Raw genomic sequence first — 12,445 nt, forward strand, 5'->3', positions numbered from 1 at the left:
GTCCAAATGGACTCCCAGGTATTTGTATACCTGCACAGAGTCCACAGTCACCCCATTGATGGCCACAGGTGTGGGGGGTGAGTTCTTCTTTCGGAATGTCCACCACCAGCTCCTTGGATTTGTCAGTGTTGAGCTGCAGGTGATTCAGCTCACACCACTCGACGAAGGAGTCCATGACACCCCTGTACTCCTCATCCTTCCCCTCGGTGATGCAGCCTACTATCGCAGAGTCCTCTGAGAACTTCTGCAGATGGCAGGACTCCGAGCAGAATTGGAAGTCGGATGTGTACAGGGTGAACAGGAATGGTGATAGGACTGTACCCTGAGGGGCCCCGATGTTGCACACCACAGTGTCAGACACACATCCCTGCAGTCTGACAAACTGTGGCCGACCAGTCAGATATTCAACTATCCAGGAAACCAGGGGAGAGTCTACCTGCATCGCCGACAGCTTACTCCCGAGCAGGGCAGGCCAAACGGTGTTGAATGCTGGAAAAGTCAAAGAACATGACTCTCACAGTGCTGCCGGGTCTGTCCAGATGGGCGTAGGCACGGTGAAGCAGGAAGATGACGGCATCCTGTACTCCCAGTTTCGGCTGATAGGCAAACTGGAGAGGGTCAAGTGATGGTTTGAACAGGGGCCGAAGAAATGACAGTACCAGTCTCTCCAGTGACTTCATCAGGTGGGACGTCAGCGCCACCGGTCTGTAGTCGTTGAGGGTGCTGGGACGTGACTTCTTCGGGACTGGAACTGTTGAGAATAATTGCTCTGAGCACAGTGCATGCACCTGGTGGGGTAGCACTGAGAGGGTGAAGTTGTAACTACATGTGTTGAGAACACCCGGCCTGATGTCATGTAGACGCCTGCTGCACCTGTTGTGTGAGAATGAATGGGTGCTGACGGATAGCTCGAGGTTGTGCTGTCACACTCCAGTAGGCACACAACAACACTGCGATGGGAAGATTACAAACAAACTCAGCCCCAGACCAACCAATAGGAAGAGTCCCAAGAAAGGCGAATCAGGGCCAAGGGGAAGGAAGGCGATGCCATTACTGTTTTTAGGGTTTGCAAGACTGCTTTACACGATTAAGATCAAACGAGTAATCATAATAGTGGCAAGTACCTATAAATTTAGGATAAAGGGGAAGGGCCTGGGGCGTGGAAAACCCAGGTCCAGAATAGTATATAAGGGGAAGACAAAGAGACACAAGCCAGAGCAACCCCGGGGTTATCCTCTCACTTGTTTCATTTGTACATTGCTGCAAATAAACATTTTACTTGGATCTGAAGACTGGTTTCCTCAACTTCTCTTAGACTATAGCTGAAGTCAAGTTTTTTACTAGCCAGAACCTTGAAGACTGATTAGAAGTGAACTATTGACGTACTATTGCCACGTCATTTGGCGAGCTAACAGCCAGGAGGGACGGTGTGGCCGAGGGACCAATGGGGTCGTCAGAGGAGGTGGGACCAACCCAAGGGCCCAAAATCCACCAGAAAGGTGAGAAACAATTCCTTTTTTCTTTTTCCAAATTTATTGGGTGGCGTCCCTGGCCTTTGTCTGATCCCACGGTCACAAGGTATTGTCACCTCTCCCAAAAAGACCTAGATTTAGAATTAATAAGATAAGTATTGACTAACAAATAAGAGTTGAAAACTGTCGTCAGATCCAAGATTAAGAATGACTGATTCTGACACGATGGGATGATGGATAAATGTCAAAGAGTGATATTTAATTGTTTGATCTGTATGTGGCTTTGTTTGTCATTGGTCTGTGGGGCTGGTATGATCTATGCGTTCGTGAAATATGCAGAGAAACTCTCAAAAGAATCAGTAAGAAGGAGTATGAATATGAGTGTGAATGGAATTTAAGTAGAAAATTATTTATTGTTGTGAAGTTATTTAAGGGAAAAATCTATACCACAGGGATGGTATGAGATAAGAGTAAAAGTACCGCTGGAAGACGTCTGTCGCCGTGCCCTCTCAGGGGCGACTCCAAGCAGGGAAAAAGCAATGTCGCCGTGCCCTCTCAGGGGCGACCGAAGCTAGAAAATCTGAAGAACGTCGCCGTGCCCTCTCAGGGGCGACTCAGATAAGAGAATAAGTTATTTAACGTAGAAGTACCGCTTGAAGACGTCTGTCGCCGTGCCCTCTCTGGGGCGACACAAGCAGGGAAAAAAGAAATCTGAAGAAAGTCGCCGTGCCCTCTCCGGGCAGAGAGCCAGGGGTAGTAACTGGCAGGAAGCCAGAGCATTTTGTTTTAAAAGGCCTTGTGTATATATGTGTAAATAGAGGATAAGGAAGGAGTAGTGGAGAAAGAAAAAAGTGGATAGAACTATAAACAGTATACGCTACATTTATGCATGCATATTATTTTTTAATGTAAATAGAAGTGGAAATGAAGTTTGAATAAGTTGCTATGTTTGGAATTGTGAATAATGTCGCTGTGTTCTGATTTTAGAAGGTCAGTTTAGATAGCAATCTTGCATACGGTGTGCAAGTAGTTTAATATTTGGAAAAGTGTATGAGTAATAATCTAGAAATTGATCCATTTAGCAAAAGTTACTCCGCGTATAGGTTTAAAATAAGGGCTGCGAGCCTGTCTCCGTGGTGGGCATTTGTTTTAACATATGAAGATTTATGTCAACACCTGAGGAAGAGTAATCGTCTCACGAAGACACCCCCTCACCCCGCTTTACAGTATTTAAATGCTCTGTGGGACACTGAAGTTGTGTGTGTAGGCACCAACGAACACCACAGGGAAAGGTGGAGAAACGGAGAGTGGTGGGAAGAAGGAGTAGATCCTACCCAACTGCTAAACAGTGAGTCACACACAGAAAACGTGGGAGCTATAACATGTGTAAGTGGGATTGATTGTATATCAGTGGACGCAACACACAGAGAAGGTTCCCCATTTCCAGAGTATAGAGGATTTGTTGAATGGCAAAAGATAATATTGGGACAGGACATTTTGTATGATAACCGACCAAAATACCCCGGACTCAGAGTAGAGAGAGTAGAGTGGGCAGATCATCATAGAAGGTGGTGTAGGGATACATACAAATACCCAGAGGTGAGTTGGTGAGCAAAGTGAAGTCGGAATTGGCTGGAGCTGGAGGATAGTTGGCACAAGAAGGGAGTGCGTTTAAAATAAAGTAAACAGACCAAAGTGCAAGGTCATGGGGGTCAAGCTGAGTAAACAATCTGAAGAATTGACACCCGCTGAGCTTATCATGCTGCGTCATCCTACACAGAAAAGGAAAATTCAAAAGTGTATGGGCAGATGGAACAGGATCACAGCAGGCCATAATAAGTGGCCCGTACAGGGAACCTTTGATCTAAAAAATTGTGACAATGTGGAAGAGGAGCTAAGGCGTAAAGATAAAAGAAACGACCAAAAACATCAGAAGGAGAGACTGAAGAACGCGGAACAGAAGGATATTCTGCAGTACTTTAAGATGGAGGGTACACATAGGCAGATGTTAATGCAGGAAGCGTCAGCCCCTCCTCCCCCGTATGGAAAAGAACATGCAGGACAGTACCCACTAAGGACTGGCGGAGTAGATGGTAAAGTAACAGGGACATTAGTGGTAACAATGAAATCAGGAAAACATTCAGGTGGAAAAAGAAAGGTCCCCAGGGAAAAAAGGGAACTAAGGTATGATGAAGAAACAGAAGAGCAAGACAACAGGTCACTGAACTCAGACTCTAGTGATTCCGGGTCCAGTGAGGTGTTGGGAGCAAGCAGCCTGAAGGCAGGCATACACTCCAGTAAAGAACCAGATCCAGAGCCAATACCGCGTGGCATGTGTCATGCTACATCTGAGATACAGCTGCCAATCGGAAGAGATAGCTCAAGAGGAGGAGCACCCTCAAGAAGAGCTAGGGATAGAGAGGCAGGAACATACCTAACACCCCAAGGGATACACCATAGGACCACTAGAAGGAGTAGTCTGCCAGAAGAGTTAGCCTATAGGCAAATCCCGGAAACAGGAGACAGGCCACAAGAATATTTAGACAGATGCAATCGGGACATGTTAATAGAATGGAGCCGTATGGAACAGCAGAAGGTCAGAGAGGCTACAAGCCTGACGAAGGAGGCGGAAAGATGCAGGACAGGACAAGTAAGGGTGGAACAAGACACGCGCCAGGTACAAAGGGAACAGTCACCCTACAGAGCCTGGGGGTCACCAGACATAAGATGTGCAGGGGATTCGGCACAAGAGGCGGAAAAATTACAGGAATTGATAGACAAGATGGAGCGAACAGTAGTGAATCAGATGAACAGAACACGTGAGTTAAGCGAATCATTCCTGCGGGAAGAGCTCGACAGGGAACGTGAGTTCAATGAAGCACGTCGCATAGACGGTTTGGATGATTATAATAACAGAGAGGAAAGCGAAATAACTGAACAACGGTTTACAGTGGATGTAGAGTTAACGGAAGAAGCCACTGGAACAGGGGAAATGGACCTGAGGAGCGGAAAAATACCCTATGCGCGCAATCAGACCACAAGGAAAAAACCCTATGTACACAAAGGGCCCACGAGAACAACACTCTGTCCACAAAGTAGGGCAGACAGGAAAGCACCTGTAGCAGAATGCCAATCAAAGGGTGAAACAAGAGATGATGACGGGAGCCACGGACATGCCATGGGTCCACTGCTGGTAAAAGGACCAGGTAACACAGAGAGGTATGTGCCATGGGGATTTATGGACATCACAGGATTAATAAACCGTCTTCCCGCACTAACAGAAGGAGCTGATAGATGGATAGCAGCATTTGAAGACAACACGGGCGGGATAAAACTGGCTGCTGGAGACATCAAAGCACTACTGATGAAGATCACGGGTCAACATGTGAGATCTTTGAAGAAGCAGGGGTGGTAGGACTGACAAAGAGCCACAATTATGACCACACCCCTTTTAACGCTGTGCGAGGACAGGTATGGAAAACTTTGAGAGACAAATATCCTTCTAAAATGGATCCTTCGAAATTAGAAAGGGAAAGCTTGAAGGATGAAGACAGCCCTCTACAGTTCCTGCATCAGTTCCAACGGAAATGGAAGACAGAGACAGGCAGTGAATGGAATGTGAATGAATCATCAAAGGCTCTGTTTAAGTTGTATGTAAAGAATGCCATGCCAAAGGAGATACAACATAAGCTGAACGGAGTTGTTGGGCTGATGAAATTGGACTGGCCTGTGTTCACTGAACACCTCGTACACTACGTGGATGTCTACAGAAATGAGAAGCGGGCTACTGAGGAGCAGAACAGAATGCTGGCTGGTAAGCTAACCCAGCTGCAGATAGGAGAACTGACGAAACAAAAGAAGGACCGTGAAAAGGCGAAAAACCAGGCGCCAGTGACGGTGGCTGCTCCTGAATTCAAGCCTGAGGGGGCTACAGAAAAACAAACGGAAGTACAGGTGACACAAGCTCCAGTGTACACAACTACACTGGCCCCTGCCCAAGGACAGCAAATGATCCCCACTAACCCAGCAGGTTATCCTACAGGACAACAGCCTGTCCACGCACCCATGCAGCAGGCCCCTCCAATTCATGTGCACCTCAATTCGGGGGGACAAGGCAACTATCCGCCGCCCGGAAGAGGGAGGCCAATGCAGAATATAGGACCACCCCAGCGTGGAAGATGGAGAGGACCTCCGCCAACACGATATCAACGAGGACCTGACCAGACGTTGCACGACCAACAGCAGACACAATACTCCCAAAATGGTCCACCAACACCGGTAGGTCGACAACAGCTACAGTGCTGGGGATGTGGAGTGACAGGACACGTACAGAGAGACTGTCCTACCAACCCATGGCCTGGAGCATCAAATCAGGGCCTGTGGATGGGACCTGCAGCCCAGTGGCAATAGGGGAGCCCAGAGAAACAAGAAGGGGAAGTGATAACGCCTGTACTCACGCAACAGCCACAAAGTGAACCTACCATAGACGTTATAATACAAAATCGGCAGCATAAATTTATGGTAGATACAGGTGCCACATACTCATGCATAGGCAGAGATGGAGCCGGACTTCCCCTTTCGGCATCGAAAATACGAACAGTTGGTTTCTCTGGGAAAACACAAATAATACCCCTGACTGAACCGGTTCCAATGAAAATAGGAGACAAAGTAGTATGTGCACCTATGCTATATTCAGCAGACACACCAATCAATTTACTAGGGCGTGATATACTGTGCCAGTTAAATGCCACAATAATGTGTTCACCTAATGGCATATACTTTGATGTCCCAAATAAGGTCAGCCCTCACACAAGCCCCATGATGTCCCAAGTGGCAACGACAGACTTTTCACAAAATACAGGCCAAAGGAAAGAAGCACGAGTGTTTTGGATCAGGCTAACCTCACCAGATGCGTTTCTATCACATGTATGGGAAACATGGAAGCCGTTGATAATCCATCAGTTTGAGAAGGCACGAGAGCCAAGTCTTCCTCTACATTGTACGATGCTGTATGACGGAGATCAAGACCACGATGACTATGAGACGTGCTGGTTTGAAGCAATGAATAACCATACGACAGTCCTCCAGTATGATGCCATCATTGTGGGACCCCAAGGAGTAGCTGCTGAGGTGATAGGTACGGAGGAGGTAAAAGAATGGTTCCAAGTACCGGGATCATCGCCACACATCACCTTGCTGATAGCAGAAAACTTTGAGTCACATGATTTAGGACCAATGATGAAGAAGGCACAACTAGTACAGGAATGGACACCTACAGACTGTAAAGCCATTTGCATTTCCTCTGACGGGCAGTTCCTCAAGATCAGCATAACAAAAGCAGACGAGGCCATAGCAGAAGAGGTGCAGTTACCCAGACATGATAGGAAACAGATGATGGTTGCAAAGGAGCATGAAGCTTTGTTGGAGCAAGTTCCGCCACAAGTATGGTCAGCACACAAGACAGATGTAGGTCTCGTAAAATCAGCGGAGCCCCTATATGTTCACATAAAACCAGAAGTTAGGTTACCGAGGCAAAAACAGTATCCTTTAAAACAAGAAGCTGTTGCAGGGATAAGGCCCATCATCTCAGGACTGGTAGAAGCAGGAGTTTTAGTGAAAACTAACAGTGCATGCAACACACCTATTTTTCCAATACGAAAGCCAAATGGAAATAACTATAGATTGGTGCATGATTTAAGGGCAGTTAATGCTGTTGTTGCAGAAGAAATACCTGTTGTTCCAGACCCACATACTTTACTGTCTAACATACCTCCAGGAACAAAGTGGTACACAGTGATTGATTTGTGCTCTGCCTTCTTCAGTGTTCCAGTTCATCCACAGTCGCAGTTCCTATTTGCGTTTACCTATGAGGGGGAACAGTATACTTATACACGTCTCCCTCAGGGTTTTGTTCACTCCCCGTCAATATTTAACCGAGTTTTAGCGAATGATCTCAGCCATCTGGACATACAGTCTACCACCTTAATGTATGTGGATGACATTTTGATATGCTCTAGCAGCAAAGAACAGTGTGAAAAAGATTCACTCACAGTCCTAACAGTTTTAGCTGAAGGAGGACACAAAGTGAGCAAAAGTAAACTACAGTTTTGTCAAACATCTGTAGAATATTTGGGCAGACAGTTGAGTGAGGAAGGAAGGCATATTGCCCCCTCCCAGCTGATGGCCATAAGTCAAGCCCCTAAGCCGCAAACAGTAGGCCAGATGTTATCTTTCCTGGGAATGACAGGATATAGCAGACCATGGATATGTGACTATGCCATTAAAACAGCTCCATTGAGAGCTTTGATACGAGCAGCTGGACAAACCCCACAGTCAGCGCAACTCCAATGGACTGAGGAAGCAGAAGGAGCGTTTCAACTCCTTAAGAAAGCTATGCAGACTGCCCCAGTTTTAGCCAATCTCGACTATCGCAAGCCGTTTCACCTGTACATAGCTGAAAGACAGGGACATGCATGTGCGGTATTGATGCAGGTGTCTCCTACCGGTAAGCAACCAATAGCGTACTATAGCACCAAATTAGATAGGGTAGAGGAAGGGCTGCCACCCTGCTACCAGGGATTAGCGGCGGCTGCATTTGCCTACAAAAAGGCGTCAGTGTTAACCATGGGACACCCTGTAATACTATATACGTCTCACCAACTGCATGCAATGCTTACCGGCCCACGTTTTGTAATAACCCAGGCCAGGCGAACAGGCTATGAGGTCCTGTTGTCAGGGTCAGAGCTAACAATACAGCGATGCACCACGATAAATCCAGCAACACGAATGGTTTTGCCTACTGAAGGGGAGCCTCATGACTGCCTTAAAGAAACAGATAGTTTTATGCAAGTACGCGACAACCTGTACAACCAGCCGATTCCGTCGGACATAGTTTTGTTTGTAGATGGATCTTGTGTACGAGGAGACACAGGAACAAAAGCTGGCTATGGCATAGTTCAGCTCAATATTGACGACACATTTACCCAAATACAATCAGTGAGCCTCGACCAACCGTGTTCTGCACAATTGGCAGAAATTAAAGCTTTAACAGCAGCATGCAAACTGGCTTCGGGCAAACGTGCCACCATTTATACAGACAGTGCCTATGGGTATGGCGTATGCCATATTAATGCCAGCATTTGGAAATAACGAGGATTTATTCGTGCAGATGGCACGCCGGTGGCGCATGGGCAAGCAGTGATAGAATTAATACAGGCCATGCAGCTTCCCACCCAATTGGCTATAGTCAAATGTGCAGCACATCAGCTGAATGATTCATCGGTGGCTAGAGGTAATAATCATGCAGATGCTGCAGCAAAAGCGGCAACGGGACAGGCCACTCAGGGGCCCATACTGTTTGAACAGGATTGTGCCCCCATAACCAACATGGCTTCATTGATACAGGCGCAGAACAGGGTTTCTGAAGCAGAACAAAGGTTATGGCTCCAAAGGGGGGCCACACGAACGGCCACTCCACACAATGGGTTGTGGAGGAGTAGCCATGGGCATTTTGTGTTGCCTTTATCGTTATTGGTAATTGCAATCAAGACAGTACATGAACCTGACCACTGTTCCAGAGTTCAAGTGTTGAGAAAGTTGCAGGCTGTATGGTGGTCACCATACATGGCTGCGATGGTTGACAGAGAACTATCCATATGCCAACATTGTCCAAAGTATAATGTTAGAAAAATGTTTACTCATCCATTGGCACATATTCCAGTGCCTGAAGGTCCGTTTAAGCACCTGATGATGGATTTTGTGGACATGATTGATAGGGTACAGGGAAAAAGATACCTATTGGTGGTTGTGTGTCGGTTTAGTAGGTGGGTTGAAGCTTGTGCGACAGCTAGAAATGACCATAGAGTAGTAGCTAAGTTTTTGTGTATGGAGGTTTTCCCCAGGTTTGGAATACCAGACACTATCTCATCAGATAGTGGACCACATTTTATCTCGCGGGTAATCAAAGAGATGTTCAGTAGATTGGGCATCAAACAGAAATTTGGCTGTGTCTACCATCCGCAATCACAAGGCTCGGTGGAACGAGCAAATGGGGTTTTGAAAACTAAAATCGCTAAGATTGCTGCCGATAGCAACCATAAGCTCACGTGGGTGGATGCTTTACCAATTGCTTTAATGGCCATGCGCTCCCAAACTAACCGACTAACACATCTAACTCCCCATGAAATGCTTACAGGTCGCCCGATGCCCCTTCCACAACACAGAGGGCCGACGGAGGGGCCTCCATTGCAGCAGCTGGAACGAGAGCTGGGCGATTATCTGAAAGCTTTGTCTCAAATTCACAGGCTTGTGTTTCAACAGGTGAAAGAGGCCAACAGCAAAGACGACACACACATCCCAGTAGATGTCCGTGACATCCAGGTGGGAGACCAAGTGTATATACGGGTTTTTAGACGTCAGTGGAACGAGCCTCGTAGAGACGGGCCTTTTAAAGTGGTGCTCACTACGCCCACTGCTTTGAAAGTTGAAGGTAAGCCATTTTGGTTCCATCGCAATCACTGCACCCGCCATCGACCGCCTGACCCGCCTGGTCACTTTCCTGACCAACTAGGCACCACTGACTCACGGCAGCATGCTGAAGGGGACGCGCAACGCGGCCCCCAGACCACGCCCGCTAACACTAGCCCTGCCCATAGTAGCTCAAGTGACTCAAGCTCCTCTCACGCACAGCGACGGTCGGCCAGACTATGGGCTCACCGTCAACAACGTAGTTCGAGCGGTTCTACTAGTAGTTCTGGCTCGACTGATGGACAGGTGTCGCCTGATCCTGCAGCAGGGGAAGTGCCTACAGGCAGCGGTGAAAAAGCAGTTGAGGACCATGCTGTGTCACGTACTGCTGACGCTCCTGATGTGCAAGCAGGGCCATCAGGAATTCAGACGTCTGCCGGGTCGCCGCCACCCGCCTCACCCACAGGGGAGGTGGGCCCATCGACTCCAGACTACCCGCCAACGCCGGGCCACGATTGGTCTGATTCAGATTAGTTGGTTTGCCTTTATAGTGCTAACCTTGGGAGGGTTAGCAAGGGGGGAAGTTATATTAACCAACACACACCAATCAAACACTCAGCACCCACTAGATGGATGTGCCATGGCCATGATTACGTTAGCAACTAACAAGGGCATAGTGGATAAAGGGGTAGTCACACCAACAGTGTATATAAAAGCGGACATCTATGAACATGTGTGGGCAATAGCCTATGCCACAGCCGAACCAGTAGGGAAGGAATGGCTGGGTTATCCGCTCAACGCAGAATGCCGGGGAGAAGGGATGGTGATCATTCAGGTAAAATGCACAAACATCGCATGGCAACATCAGGGAACAGGACAGGAAATGACAATAGGGGAAGCAAGAGATAAAATACAATTAGCAAACAAACGACACAAGAGGGATCTGGAAAAACTACGATCTACACAATGGAGTAGTAACATGTTTCAGACATGGCTTAGATTCTCAGCGGAGGAAATGGCTGCAGCCAAGAAAGAGAAACGGGAATGCATTGCCTGCTATAATGCGAAAAGAATTCCACAGTTCAAAATACTGCCGGGAAGCGCAATAGGAAGCTGCCCATATTTTAACGAGGGCAGGTGTTTCGCTCAGTGTGCAATGCATATGGCAGGGAAAACAAAGGGATGGAGCAAAGATGATGAAATTTGCCCACACCGGCTCCAATATACAGGATATGATGTTACCACGTAATTCCCCCAGTAGTTCACAAACCAGATGGATTGATTTTTCCTTTCTGCATAGTAAGAGGGAGAGAACTAGAAAACGTCGCTAATGCAAAAACAGGGGCAATGACAGATGCAGCAGGACTGATACAATGCGGCATGGAAACATGGTATCCGATAATAGAGACAGGGAACACCACAACTACCACCAAGTCATGTACCACCAGGCCAAAAGCCCGCATTCAATGCAAGCAGGTGATACCCAATGGAGGTCGTGTAACTTACGAACAGAACTCCTCCTACATGACTCAATACCGCCTGGCAGATTTTGGACAGGGTACAGAGCCACTAGGAGATATCTTCTGGATATGTGAGCACAATACTACACTATTGTCTAAATTACCACCCAATTGGACAGGTATGTGTGCACCATTAATGTTAACAGGTCAGTTATCTTTAATAACGCAACAAGACACTCAGGACCATCCCAGAAATAGGAGAGATACCGAGAACTCCAATGGCAAAACCTATATGGACGACAGTCAGGAGCATGGCTGGGACTGGAAAAATACAGATGAAGTGTACATTAGTTGGGACCAAGTCCCATACGGGATCCCTGAAGAACACACTGCTATAGGAACAGAATGGGTAAAAAGTGGACGAGCAGTAGGATCAGTTCCATTTGTAGGACCCATCAACAATGCCCAGTACATAGCACGGAATAGCCGATGGGTGAATTACCTATGGTATAATCAACAGAGATTTATCAACTTCACTATAGTAGGGATAGGTCTGATAAGAGAACAACTGCATGCTACATCCATTATGACCCTACAGAACAGATTTATCCTGGAAGCAAGAATGGCTGCAGACCAAGGCGTTTGTGATATTATCGGAGAAGAATGTTGTACCCTGATCCCGTTACATACAGGACCAAAAGGCAATTTGACGCGGGTCCTGTCAGAAATGAAACGCATGCGACATGAACACGTTAAAAATTCTAATTGGAATACACAGTTGAAAGGTTTCTGGGATTGGCTGGGAAAATTGGGATGGCTGAAATGGCTGAAGACAATTGGAATAGCACTAGGAGGAATAGTGCTGATAGTACTAGTTATAATTGGGTGTGTTATACCATTGCTGCGCGTCCTAATCCTCTGCATGATTAAAGGAGTAACGGGACAATTTCCAGTAATCCAGATACAGGTAGACGCCGATCAGGTAGAACACATACACATGACAGGGTATGAGCCCACTGAACTGATGGCAGGGGGTGTGCCCGATGA

This window comes from Genypterus blacodes, unplaced genomic scaffold (genome assembly GCF_046128005.1).
Source record: "Genypterus blacodes isolate CSIRO-AG114 ecotype Tasmania unplaced genomic scaffold, CSIRO-AGI_Gbla_v1 ptg000040l_1, whole genome shotgun sequence".
Taxonomy (NCBI): Eukaryota; Metazoa; Chordata; class Actinopteri; order Ophidiiformes; family Ophidiidae; genus Genypterus; species Genypterus blacodes.